This window comes from Euprymna scolopes, chromosome 39, assembly GCF_053919585.1.
Source record: "Euprymna scolopes isolate OS-2025 chromosome 39, ASM5391958v1, whole genome shotgun sequence".
NCBI classification, from domain to species: Eukaryota; Metazoa; Mollusca; class Cephalopoda; order Sepiida; family Sepiolidae; genus Euprymna; species Euprymna scolopes.
This window is the reverse complement of record NC_136520.1, coordinates 80,119,382-80,134,259: the sequence shown is the minus strand read 5'-3', so window position 1 is coordinate 80,134,259 and position 14,878 is coordinate 80,119,382.

Here is a 14,878-nt window from a genome sequence, read left to right as displayed (position 1 = left end):
ACTTGTATGATTTTATTTTTCTCTCTTTCTAGTGAGGAGAGGTTTTAGCTTCGAAATGCCATGGCATAAAAAGATTTCCCTTTTTCCTTTTCTTTTTTCTTTCCTTATTGATCTAATGATAATAATAAAGTTTTATGTAACATTTATTCTATCATCTAATATGTTAATTGCTCATCTTTATTATGTAGAACCTTTACTAGCGAAATAGCTTTGATATGTTAACGTGTGAACTTTTATTAGGTTTCTCTCTCTCTCTCTCTCTCTCTCTCTCTCTCTCTATATATATATATATATATATATATATATATATATATATATATATATATGCACGATTTTTAAGGCTTAACTATGCCGGAATATACAGTCGTTGTAAGCAGATTAATAAACAAATAATAAATAATTCAATAATATTCTTTTATTCACCTGTCTGTAGATGTTGCTTTTATTTTCAACTGTAGACGGTATCTGCAAAAATATTCCAAAATGAATGAAAAAAGCGACATCTACAGTCGGGTAAAAGAAATATAAAATAAAAGAATATTATTGAATTATTTATTATTTGTTTATTTATCTGCTTATAACGTTTGTATATTCCGGTATTGTTAAGCCTTCAAAAACACCCTTTATCTGTTAAACAATGCTTAAAGCAAACCTCTGCATTCTTATATATATATATATATATATATATATATATATATATATATATATATATATATATATATATATACAACCAACATTTCTATAAAACTTTTATTAAACAATATGTAGAGGGTATTTGGTAATCAATAAATGTTAATATATAACGAAAATATCTTCCAACTGGCAAAAGATGGCGTATTATTTTTACTAATATACGTTTGTAAGATATCCACTGCCCACTTTATTTTCTGTCTTCATCTTTTTCTTCTTTCCTTATCTCTCTTTGTGAGACACTCCCTTTTCCATTTTCTTTCTTCCATCATTTCAGTAACTGGATTGATAGACTTAATAAAAATGCAACGGGTGGTTTCTAATGCATTGCCGTCTGTTTCAAACAGATCTGCAACGCAGAAATCTCTTTCCATCTCTATTTTCCATCTCTCTCTTTCTCCCCCTCTCCCTTCCGATATCTGTTGCTTAATCCCGGCCGTATCACTTGTACCAGAATATTCCTTCCTTACTTCCGTCTCTTTCTCTCGCGCGCCTTTAACTTTACCCATGTCATCTCGCCTCGTCCACTCCACACACAAAGTTCCTGAAGTATGGACTACCGATATATAGTTCTCCGCTTCCGGACATGAGTAGCGATCTAAGCTGATTAACCATTGTATAAGTGATTTATCGCATGTAATCAGGGGGTATACATTATCCCACCCCCTTTCTTCCTTCTACTCTTCCGTCTATTCCTCTCTTTCAACCACTCACCCGAAAGCGAATAAAGTCAGATGACCGAGCCACCTATCAGTCACGTCCGGCTTCTCCCCGTGCTCGAAGCGCACCAAAACTGGATTACGTATCGTGGTTTGTTATAGGAGCATAAAACGGCAAACAAAACAGGCTTGTCCTGGACAGAAAATATTTCTACCATTGCGACAAGTCACGAAAAGAAAAGAAAAAAAAGAAAGATATCTTCCGGTGTAAAGAAAATGCCAGATAACTGTAATGGGTTGTAAGGTGAGCAAATAGACTGTTATACAAGCGCAGATAATGTTGAATTCTAAAGTAGAAATATCAAAAAGTATGCATCCAGGGCTGCTGCTGCTGCTGCTGCTGCTACTACTACTACTACTACTACTACTACTACTACTACTACTACTACTATTACTAAGGCAGTTTTCTGTGTAAACTGATCATCCTGGCGTGGATGATCGAGAGAAAAAGGCTGGATAGTGAAGAGAAATGATAATAGTAATATTCGGAATGCATAAAAAGCATAGATGCCTCAAAAGCATGTTGACCCGATCTCATCCCAGCTGTGCTATTAAAAAAATGCCCCGCCGAGGTTGCTCCAGTCCTCGCCAAACTTTACAACACATGTCTTAACGAATCTTGCTTGCATGACTGCTGGAAAACTGCTTCTGTGGTGTCAGTTTACAAGAATTCTGGCGAAAGAACTGACCCATTAAATTATAGCCCCATTACCCTCCTCCCACTTTTCGCCAAAATATTTAAGCCCATAATTTACCAAGCTCTAGTCCGCTACCTTACATCTGCTAAACTTCTGACCGACCAACAATATGGATTTAGGCAAGCACATTCTAAAGCAGATATCCTAACTGTAATCTCTGAGCGTATATACTATGCACTCGAAAAAGCAGGGGGAGAGTAGAGTGGTAGCCCTAGACATATCTAAGGATTTTAACAGGGTATGGCACGTGCCCCTTCTCAGGAAAATTAGAATACTATACATAATTAAACCCTACTTAAGTAAGAAAAGAATCAAGGTTGTCCTCGACGGTCGTACATCTAAACCATATGATATAAATGTGGAAGTATTATTTGGACTTTAATTATTCCTAATATTCATAAATGACCTCCCTGATAAAATTGTCTCTGAGATGGGTATATTTGCTAATGATACCACTCTCTATAACAGGCACGAAGGGGAAAACTAATGAACACATATGTAAGGAAATGGCAAAAACACTAGAGGAAGACCTCCAATCTGTAGTTGATTAATGTCTAAATTGGATGGTTACATTCAATGCTGCCAAGACTTAGCGTGTTTCTTTCAATAATTACAAGAAACCTCAACTACTAGCAGCTATAGTTAAAGATACATTACCTGAAAGTGTTATGTAGTTGGAAATACAGGAAATTAGTTGTTATTTATCTCTCTGTCGATATATCTATATATCTATGTGTATTATCAATATATCTATCGATCTAGATATCTATCTATCTTTTTATCCATTTATCTACCGGTTTATCTAACTGACTGGCCTGGTGGACGAGGAGTTGTGAGCTGTGTTTTGATATATTGTTAAAATACATCAAAGTCGCGTCAAACTCGGTGACCGATCAATTGCACCTGAAGACTGTCTGATAGCTGACCTGGAAGTACGTGTAGGTCACGTGGTTCTATTCAGCTAAGAACAATATATGAGTTGAATTGAGGACGTCGACTGAAGAAAATGGTCAAAGGAAGGGGGGGCGTCTCAGACGTAGGACGTGTAAGAACTAGCCACCCAATTAAAAATCGTCGATCGTCTTTCTGCTAGACGTAATGCTTGGGAGCTAATAAACAACTATAAAAACCAACTGATCGTCTTGAGTAAGTCACATGCATCCTCTTGTCAAGAGAATCAAGTCCCTCAAGAGGATCGAAGAAACCTCCTGGAAAAAGGCAGCAGCAGAACCAGCCATGCTACGTTTATGTATTCGTATTATATGTCAACACACACACACATTAAAAGAAATACTACTGACGATCATGGCAGGGTTTAAAGGGTTAAAGAAAAAAGTTAATTATATCTTTAGAAAATGTTAAGAACATACACCTTGACTGCAACACGATAAGCTAGGGTTCAATTAGTGATGAACCACCAAAGACATTTACTGACATGTACACGTATTCAGATGAACCCTTCGTTCTATATATATATATATATATATATATATATATATATATATATATATATATATATATATATATATATATATATATATATGTGTGTGTGTGTGTGTGTGTATGTATGTATGACCATTCAGTGTATATACAATACATGTCATGTTGGTACCCCCATTATATAACAAAAGTACTTCTTTCAAACTACTCGGCCTCACGTCCACAGGGAATATGGGTTAGAACACATACATTGAGAGCATTGCCAGGGCCGCTGCGAGTAAGGTGAACTCTCACTACCGTGCTAAAAAGTTACCTACGCCTGCAAGTTTCCTGTACCTCTACAAGGCCACCATTCGTCCATGTATGTAGTATTGAAATGGTGCATCTGCTACTAGTCTCTCACTCCTGGACAGGGTTAAAAAGAGAGTCGTAAACCTGATAGTTCCTGAACTGTACGCCCTTGTACCCCCTCGACAAACCCGTCAAGCAGCAAAATCCCACCCCTACACAGTAGAGATTCTTAGATGTAAGAAAGCCTTCTACTTTAATTGTTTCTTCCCCAGAACACCAAGACTTTGAAACTCCCTTCTGGGTTCCTGCATTCCCAACTGTACTGACATGCAGAAGTTCAAGTGTAATGCGAACAGACATCTTGCTGCTCAACTCCCTTACATAGTATTCCTGCAACTTATGACCCGAAAGTTGCCCTCTACATCAAAGTGGCACTGTGCCTTTTTTGGAATGAAAATGGAATAAAAGAAAAAATAGTAGAAAATACTTGATTCTGCCATTGCAACAATCCATGAAAAGAAAGCCAAAAGGAAGACATCATTTCGGTGTAAAGTATATAACTGATTAGTCTAATAGATTGTGAGGAAAACAGACTGTTACACAAACACAAATACTCCTGAATCTTATACAGGCAGAAATAATGCTGAAAACTGAAAACGGTAAAAATAGGAAAAATATACGCCCAAGTAGTAGTAGTAGTAGTAGTAGTAGTAATAATAATAATAATAATACTAATAATAATAATAATAATGATGATGATGATGATGATGATGATGATGATGATGATGATGATGATAATAATAATAATAATAATAATAATAATAATAATAATGAAACAGAGAAGGTTAACAAGCTCCTCCCATATATCCCAACAAACACAATCACGGACTTAAAAGAACTATATTTACGCAGGCGCCAAAATAGTAAGTATGAATCTCAAATCAGAAAAACAACCGGAGACAAGCGGACCGACAAAACCTGGATGAGAAATAAGACCAGAAACCCAAATACAGAAACATAAAAATGAAACCAAAATGATCAACAGGAAGAAAGCAATGTGGAGAAAACGGAATATTAGAAATGTAACTGGCAGGGAGAGGCTAAACAAGAAACACGAAGAACTGGACCAAAAAATAAAATCAAAAGAAGCGAGATTGAGACGATATAGATATAAATCTGAACAATGAAAACAAAACAGAACATTTGAAACTAATGAACGCCAACTCTACCAAAATGTGAACGGAGGAAAAGCAAAAACAGAACAACCAAATGTAAGAAAAAAAAATGTAAGGAAAAATTAAAGATGGCGCCCGACTCTCTCTTTAACACGGTAAGATATCCTCAACACGGCACAAGAAGCAACAGCCACACGATTCCCCAGCCAACTCAATCGTCACTGCCCCACGTCTTTCCCCTCACCCGCTTTTATCGTCGTTCTGGGCCGGCTAAATTTGCATATTCCGAGAATTCTTGTGACTTTTCGAGACATCATACTTTACAAAAGACGGCGGTCGCCATCTTGGTCCCTCTTTTCTATTTTTGGTCGGTAACGCTGAGCTGGTCTCGAGGTAAGTCTTTTTCCCCTCATCCGTCTCTCCCACGTACCCACACAACACGCAAACACGCGGGCGCTTATCTCCTGGATGCACGTTACACTCCCCCCTGATCTGATGATCACATAGAGAGCACTGGGGGGGTGGCCTTTTAGTGCGTGTGCTTCTGCGAAGAGGTACATTCACTGTTTCAGATTCGGGCTCTGGATCTGGTTCCGCCTCATCAGATGAAGTATCGCTATCAGTCTCTGGAAGGGGCTCACTGAATCCGTGCATCGGCAGCTCATCGCTAGACGCTTCACTGCTTTCTTCTGTAGTTGTATGACGCACCTCGGTAGCTGGGCGAAGATCTCGCACATGTCGTGGGGTTCCATCGACCAAAACAGACTGCTGGCTAATCACTCCAGATATGTGTCCTCGCTTAAACTTGTCGGTGCACCGATTTCCTGGAGGCCGCACCCACACTGGATCTCCCACTTCATATCTGTTATATGTTCCCTTGTCGGTTGGCTGCGTAGTGTTGATTCCCTTCACTCCGACTCGGTACGTGTAAATAGCATTCGCAGGTGCGGTTGAAGGGGACGTCCCGTCCTTTGGCGTAATGTTGTACCAATATGTTGCTTCCGCAATAGTACATCGCTTCCTGGCAGCAATTCTCTTGATGCTGCGATGGCTTCTTTCAGCAATGCCATTTCCTGATGGCACATGCGCACATCGCAACCGTAGACGGACGCCCCACTCATCTAACAACTGCCGGACTTGCTGGCTACAAAACGCTGCATCATTGTCAGTCAGGAGCTCTTCCGGCGCACCTCGCTCAAAAAAAAATGGATGATAGGTGGCGAACAACATTTGCTGAATCCTGTCTGGTCATCTGCCGCCACACCGCAAATCTCGTAGGCCCGCAATCAATGAGAGTTAGAAAGGGCTTGCCACTGTAATGGGTAATATCCATGGCCAGCCGCTGCCACACACTCTCAACTTCCAAGCGACCCTTCTGCCATCGCTCTGGTGCAGGACCAATAGACTGGAAAGCCTCACAATTTCTGACGATCTGTCTGACATCCATCTTGGTCACTGCTGGGTATGCACGCCTCACAAAATAAAGGGTCCTCTTGATACCCGGATGTCCGCTCTGTGCATGAATTTTTTGTATTTGACATGGGTCGATTGCAACTGCACAAGATCGAGCAGTAATCTCCATTCCCATCTTCGCGGCTTCATACCATTTGTGAGGTACACGGGTCAGTTGGTCAGCACGATTACAATGTGATGGCACCAGAGTGACGCTCAGTGATAGCCCATACTCAGATACCAGGTTTTTTTAGCGTGTCTAGCCTTCTCCGTATTAACATTTCGCTTGCTGCCTTGGTACGGACTCGTGTCCGTCCTGAAAGTGTGTCAGACACCCAGTGGTAGACACAGAGAGAATCTGTGTACAAGGTCAACTTCTTAGACTGCCACTGCAGGGCAAGATTTACCCCCTTTACAACAGCGTCCAGCTCTGCCAGGTTGATATGCTGAGAATCTGTTACGGGCCGCAGCCAACACGCATCCTCGAACACGTTTCCTCCTTGCTCCAACGATACTCCCAACGCCAAAGAACTGGCATCAACCCACACACCTACGTTGTCTCCGTTAACACACCACCGCCCACAGGCAGGGTCCTTCTTGTTCACTCTCTTCAATCATCAGAGTTAGTAGGACATCATCGGATATGTCATCCCAACCCGTGGTTGTTAAATTTGCTCTGCGTTTAATCACACCAACAGCTGCGCGGAGCCAGCCACAGACCGGTAAGTGACCAACAAGTTTTCCACACCAAGAAAAAACGGTCCGCCTTGTAACGAGGTTGGGGATGCTTGGAATTTCACTGCCACGCCTCCATTGTAGGGTGCCATCCTCTTCATAAACATCCAATCCCAATACACGTGCTCCTTCCCTTAAACGTTCGGGATTCTTGCATTCCAGACCAAACTGAGCCAACTTTTCTTTGACACACGACGCAGACTGTACATCTTCATTGACGTATACGTCATCAATGTAAGCTGACGTTGAGTCCCTCATGGGCTTTTCTTGGGACAATACTGTGTTGACAATAGTCTTCATGATCTGTGGTGCCACATTTAGGCCGAAGCCAAGGCGTGTAAGGCAGTACCTCTGCCCCTGGAACCAAACTGTCTGGAACGGCCATAACGTCTCATCAACTCGCACCTGTAAATAGGCTTTTCGTAAATCCAATATTGAGACATTAGTGCCTTTCTGACGCCATTCCCTCAACTTACTGGCGCATACGTCAGTATCGGCAGTGTAGGCTTCAATATGCTTGTTAAGCTCCCTATAGTCCAGCACGGGCCGTACTTTCGACTTGTTATGCTGGACTACTGCCATCAAGGGTATTAGACCCTTCGGAGGCCCAAGCTTGTCCTCAGGGTAGGGGATTAACCAGCCATCTTGGATCCACGCCTTTAGTTCCTTTTCGTATTCTGCTCGGGCCTCACTGGGTATAGGGTACTCTGCAACCCCATTCTTGAGTTTAGTCGGTGCCATTCCCTCGGTCCACTTCCAAGATGCAATCCAGGCCCTCTTGCGCGAGTCGTAGTCCACTGTAAAATCCGGCCGATCGATATGGAGCGCTGCACACACTGGGGCCTCTAAGAATCGCACCTTTCCATCTCGATGAATTGCGACTCCCCCCAGCGCCTTGATGGCATCGTATCCGAGCAACAGGTCAAACCCCAGGAGATTTCCTTGGGTCACGAGCACATTGATCTTAGTGGCTGCACCGGTGTCCGTGTAGATCTTGACAGTTCCAGCTCCACAGCATGTCTGGGTCTCGCCTCCTATCGTGGTGACTTTGATCTTCCTCTTAGTCCAACTTGGACACAGCCTGGTGCTCACTATAGTATGCGAACAGCCTGAGTCGAGAAGTGCTGAGCAGGGTATCCTGTTTACGTAGACGGTTATTACTGGTTGCGCCTTGTTCAAATTTTGCTCGGGGAGCAGGGCGGCGCTGACGTCCTCTCCCCTGATACGTTTCCCGCACAGTTTTGGGCTAGATGCCCCAAACCGCCACACTTAAAACAGCGCACACGCCCCCTGTTGGTGCAATTCCTTGCAAAATGTCCGCGTCGGCCGCAGCGAAAACATTTCCCATTGCTTGCAGGGTTCTGATTCGGAATCTCCCGAGCGCCAATCTGGCCTGTCTGTGTCGCCATCACAACTGGTTCCCCCAGGTCCTCCTCATCTTTGATGATGGCTCGAGCACGTTCCATCAAGTGTTCCATGGTCGTTGTTGAAACGCTGGTTGAGGCTCTCAGTAGCTGCTTCACCCGAGTGGGAAGGCCCGCCACAAACGCGTACGCGAGTGTCCGCTCCGACACCCCTCCACCGAACAGAACTGCGAGTTTCTTTAACTCAGCGAAGAAAACGTCCACGCTTTCCTCCGGTAGAAGTTTTCGGGAAGCAAATTTTTCATAGGCCGTACAAGGATCCATGGCAAATGCCTTGTACAGCGCAGCTTTAATTGCGGTGACATCTCCCTTTTCGGCAGCACTGAGTTGCTGATATACACTCAAGGCACCCCCAGCCAATCTCAGGGGAATTACAGTGTGTACCCTTTTCACCTCACAAAGGTCGCACGTCAGCTCGACCCTTTCAACCCAGTCGACGATGGACGTGGACCCGTCAAACTCGGGTATGAGCTTTAAGTCAAATTTCGACTCGGTCATAGTCCTAGAGGCCAAATGGCCGAAATAGCTTGTAAGAAAAAAAATGTAAGGAAAAATTAAAGATGGCGCCCGACTCTCTCTTTAACACGGTAAGATATCCTCAACACGGCACAAGAAGCAACAGCCACACGATTCCCCAGCCAACTCAATCGTCACTGCCCCACGTCTTTCCCCTCACCCGCTTTTATCGTCGTTCTGGGCCGGCTAAATTTGCATATTCCGAGAATTCGTGTGACTTTGCGAGACATCATACTTTACAAAAGACGGCGGTCGCCATCTTGGTCCCTCTTTTCTATTTTTGGTCGGTAACGCTGAGCTGGTCTCGAGGTAAGTCTTTTTCCCTCATCCGTCTCTCCCACGTACCCACACAACACGCAAACACGCGGGCGCTTATCTCCTGGATGCACGTTACACCAAACACGACAGAAACAAAACTCTACTGGAGTAATATATGGGAAGAGCGACTAGATCAAAATAGAAATGCCGAATGGCTGAAAGACATGAAAGAAGAGTTACAACAAATCGAAGGAGGAACAGTGAATGAAATTAGCAAGGAAACCCTAAAGAAAACCACAGGAAAAATGAAACCTGAAACCTGAGAAGTTGTAAACAGAAAGCAAACGTGCCAGACTGGATGACAAAAGGGTAGAACCACAGTGCTACAGAAGGACACGGAGAAAGGAACCGTCCCCAGCAATTATAGGCCAATCACGTGCCTACCCACCATGTAGAAGATACTGACAGCGCAACTGAGGGAACAAATCTACCACTCACTGAATAACCATGGACTCATCCCCGAGGAACAGAAAAGATGCCAAAAAGGGAAAAGAGAAACGCATGATCTGCTATATATTAAGCAAAAGATCCTAAAGGAGGTCAAAAGGAGGAGGAAAAATTTAGCCATGGCATGGATCGACTACAAAAAAGCGTACGACAGGATCCCCCAAGCATGGATAATAGAATGCCTAAAAATGTATAAAATAACAAGCAGGATCACCAATGTAATAGAAAATGCAATGAAAACATGGAGACTAGAATTGACAGCTGATGGACAACACATAACAGAAATTAACATACAAAGAGGCATCTTCCAAGGAGACTCATTATCACCATTACTGTTCATCATAGCCATGATGCCCTTGAATAGTATTCTAAGAAAGTGCCAAGCCGGATACAAGTTCCCCAATACAGAGGAAAAAATGAACCACCTGATGTACATGGACGATCTGAAACTTTTGCAAGGACCGAAAAGGAGCTAGAGGCACTAATTAACACTACCAGGATCTTCAGCCAAGATATTCAAATGGAATTTGGAATGGAAAAGTGCTCACTACTAGTTATAAAAAAGGGAAAACTTAAACGACAGAAGGCATGGAACTACCCAACCAAACAAATGAGACCACCAGGAGAACAAGTGACTATAAATACTTGGGATTTCTGGAAGCGGACACCATCAGAGCAACAGAAATGAAAGAGAAAATTGGAAAGGAATACCTTAGGAGAACAAGAAAACTCCTGGAAACTAAATTATATAGTAGAAACCTAATAAAAGGTATAAATACATGGGCAGTGTTACGAGGGAGAGACTCTGGAGCGTTTATAGGATGGACAAAAGAAGAACTGAGACAGCTCGACCAGAAAACCAGGAAACTCATGACCATGCATAATGCACTGCACACAAAGGACGATATTGACAGACTCTACGTGAAAAGGAAAGACGGCGGGAGAGGACTGATCTGTATAGAAGACTGTGTGAAGACACAAAAAAAGAACTAGAAAAATACATAATGTAAAACACTGAAAGGATAATTATGGCAGCGAGAGACATGGACAAAACCAACAAGACAGAAAACAGAGAGACAAATGACAAAGCAAGAAAAGAGAAATGGGAAGAGAAACGACTCCACAGAAGATTCATAAGAATGACAAAATATGAGAATAACGAAAACACCTGGATATGGATGCGGAAAGGACATATAAACCGTGAAACTGAATCTCTAATAACTGCAGCACAAGAACCAACCATATCAAAGCAAGGATCGATAAAACACAAGAAAACAGCAAATGCAGACTCTGTAGACAAAGAGACGAAACGATAAACCATATAGCAAGTGAATGCAGCAAACTGGCCTAAAAGGAATACAAAAACAGGCATGACCAAGTGGGGAGGGCGGCAAAATGGGAATTGTGCAAACGGCTGCATTTTGAACGTACAGATAAATGGTACAAGCATAAACCCGCAACGAGAACCACAAACTCCTATGGGACATGGACATACAGAAGGACAAACCCATCCAAGTAAGAAGACCAGATGTCGTAATAATTAACAAGAAAGAGAAATCCTGTCAAATCGTAGACTTTGCTGTCCCAGCTGACCACAGGGTGAGTATGAAAGAAAAGGAGAAACGAAGCAAATACACAGAACTAGCCAGAGAGTTAAAAGGGATTTGGACGATGAAGAAAATCAAAATAGTATCGATAATAGTAGGAGCACTAGGAACAATTCCGAAAAACCTGGAAAAAAGAATGGCAGAAATTGGAATCAGAGGGATAGCTTCAAAAATACAACGCCTAACGATAATGAAAACGGCTGAAATATTGAGGAAAACCCTTGAATGCAGAGAATAACACAAGACAATATAACGAAGAGGCGTTACAGGAAATGAAGAACACCGAAGCTGCAAATCTACATGTTCTACACCCCCATCATGCACCCCCTCCATTCTTTCACCACCGTTCTCTCCAATACAAAAGGGATACCAAAGAGCCGAGAAGGGTCAAGGAGGATGAAAAGGCCGAGGAGGGAGAACTGGCCAGACCTCCGCTGGACAAGTGTGAAGAGAAATTGGATCTTGGGGAGGCTTAGTGCCACTAAAATTCCAGTATAAACCAATGGCCACTGCTAGCGAGAAATCAATGGTGAGAGGCTGTTGCGATGATGCAAATTTATTTGCAAATGCTATCGAAGGAGATGGAGAGAGCTGGACGTCTGGGGAGACTTGTTGTCACTCAGCTTCCAGAGAACACCACAAGTCTCCAATCAGATCGTTTGTTGACTTTTGTGAAAGTTTCATGTGAGCCAATAATAATAATAAAGTCACTACACCCAAAAGACGATACTGACTGACTCTACGTGAAAAAGAAAGAAGACAGAAGAGGACTAGTTTGTATAAAAACTGTATGAATGACAAAAAAAAAAAAATTTGAAAAATACATAACGCAAAACATGGGGAAAATGGGAAGAAAAACATCTACACGGAAGATTCATTATGATGACAAAAGATGAAAGTAACGAAAGCCTTTGGACATGGATGCGGAAAGGACACATAAGCTGAGAAACTGAATCCCTAATAACCGCAGCACAAGATAATTCGATGAGAATTAACCACATCAAAGCAAAGATGAATAAAACACAAGAAAGCACCAAAAGCAGACCATGTAGACAAAGAGACAAAACCATAAACCATATTGTAAGTGAATGCAGCACACTGGCCCAAAAGGAATGCAAGAATAGACACGACCAAGTGGGAAGGGCAGTACACTGGGAATTATGCAAACATATATGTCAAACGCACAGACAAGTGGTACAAATATAGGCCGACAACAGTACTTGAAAACGAGAATTACAAAATCCTATGGGACATGGGCATACAAACTGATAAACCACTCCAAGCAAGAAGACTGGATGAAAAGAAAAAATCCTGTAAATTCTTAGACTTTGCTGTTCCAGCCGGCAACAGGTTGAATATCAAAAAAAAAAAAAAAAAAAAAAAGAAAGGAAAAACAGAGCAAATACATAGAGTTAGCCAGAGAGGTGAAAGGGATATGGAAGATGAAGAAAATCAAAATAATACCTATAATAGTAGGAGCGCTAAGAATAATCCCAAAAAACTGGAAGAAATTGGAATCAAAGGAATGACTGTAAAAATACAACAAGCAAAAATAATGAAAACTGCTGAAATATTAAGGAAAACCCTTGAATGTGTAGACTAACACACATTAGCAACAAACGCAAACTGCTGCAGAGGCAAAACATGAAAAACCACACGGAACCAAGAACGTAGAAGCCGCATATCTATAAGTGCTCTAACCCCACCCCATCTCCCTATTACCACATCACAGCTCTCACCTAAAAATAAAAGTGAGACCAAACAGCCAAGTCAAGGAGGTAGGAAAGACCGAGGAGAGAGCACTGACCAGATCTCCGCTGGATAAGTGCGAAGAGAACTGGGACATTGGGGAGGGTAAATGCCACTCAAATTCCAGTGAAGACCAATAATTGCTGCCAACCAGATATCAATGGCAAGCAGCTGTTGCGATAATGCAAATTTATTTGCAAATACTATCGAAAGCGGTGGACAGTACTTGAAATTTAGGGAGACTTGTTGTTACTCCGTTTCCATGGGACACAGGCTGTTTTCAATAAGAGAATTATGTCAATACAAGTTCTACATAATCTGATAATTTACCATGTGAGTAATAAGAGTTCATAGAAATATATTACATCTCAACTTTTTGCAAATTGTTCATAGTGGTAAGAAAATGGGGTCAATTTGCAATGAGATTTAATGATGGAATGAATCAGTAATATGTTTGGTGAAATTTGGTTAAAGAATGAAAGAAGGTAGGTTTTTGACATGCTATATGGCAACACTTGAAATATATATATATATATATATATATATATATATATATATCATTATGAAATTGAATGTCTGGATTTGTTATCATTATCAAAGTTGAACTTCTAATCACATCTTTATTGTCATCTTCGTTATAAGTATCGATTGTAGGAATTTCTGTGAGATGAGCTTTGATTGTTATTATTATTCAAATTAATCTGACTTTACTATTATTTTGATTGCTATCTTAAACATGGATATTGCTTGTCTGATTTGCAGAATTTGTATTCAATTAAGGAGGAGTATACAGGATTGATTGAAGGAGTGATATCAACTCTTAAAACTGTAAAGAATCTGTTTTCTTTGAAAACAGATCCGGTACATTGACTTTTAAAAAGGATTAACTCCACACAACTAATAGGAAATTAAAACATTGTCTGTTTCATCTATAATATAAATCTCACCTGCCTGTTTAAGCGTATGTATGTATATTTGTATGTCTGCCTAAAACTTTCGACAGAGGCGACGGATTTTCACAAGATCGGTATCATTTTAAAGCGCAATCTTTTGGACGACATACATCGAAAAATTGGCCAAAATTATTAATTCCTTCATCCTCAACTGGGCACTTTTCTACAGGGAGGGTCCATTTTTTTCGCTGACATTTTTTGCAAGTCATTCAACCCTCGAGTTCACAACGTCGCTTAAAAGGCATCATTTCGATCGCCCGTGACGTCACAACCACGGTAGGCACATCTTTTTCCTTTGGCTCATTACGGGTTCGAGCCTGCTTACGACTCCTATTTTTCTTTTTTTGCACTCGCAATTTTCCGTTTCTTTTTTTTTTGCTCAACCGACACTCTTACACACTTACTCCACTTTCTTTACCGCCTTCGAGCCTGCCTACTACAACTTCTTTTTTGCTCAATATACATCTCCAAACACCCGGGCAACGCCGACCACCCAGGGTAATTTTTAATAAAAGCAATAAAAAATTTATAAATTATTTATAATTTTTCTAACTTTTTGGAAAAAAAGGTCTTTATGTCTATGAAAAATAATTATTTCTTTATATCTTAGCAAAACAGAATTCAATAAAGATTTTTTAAATGGAAAATAAATATTTTCTGAATG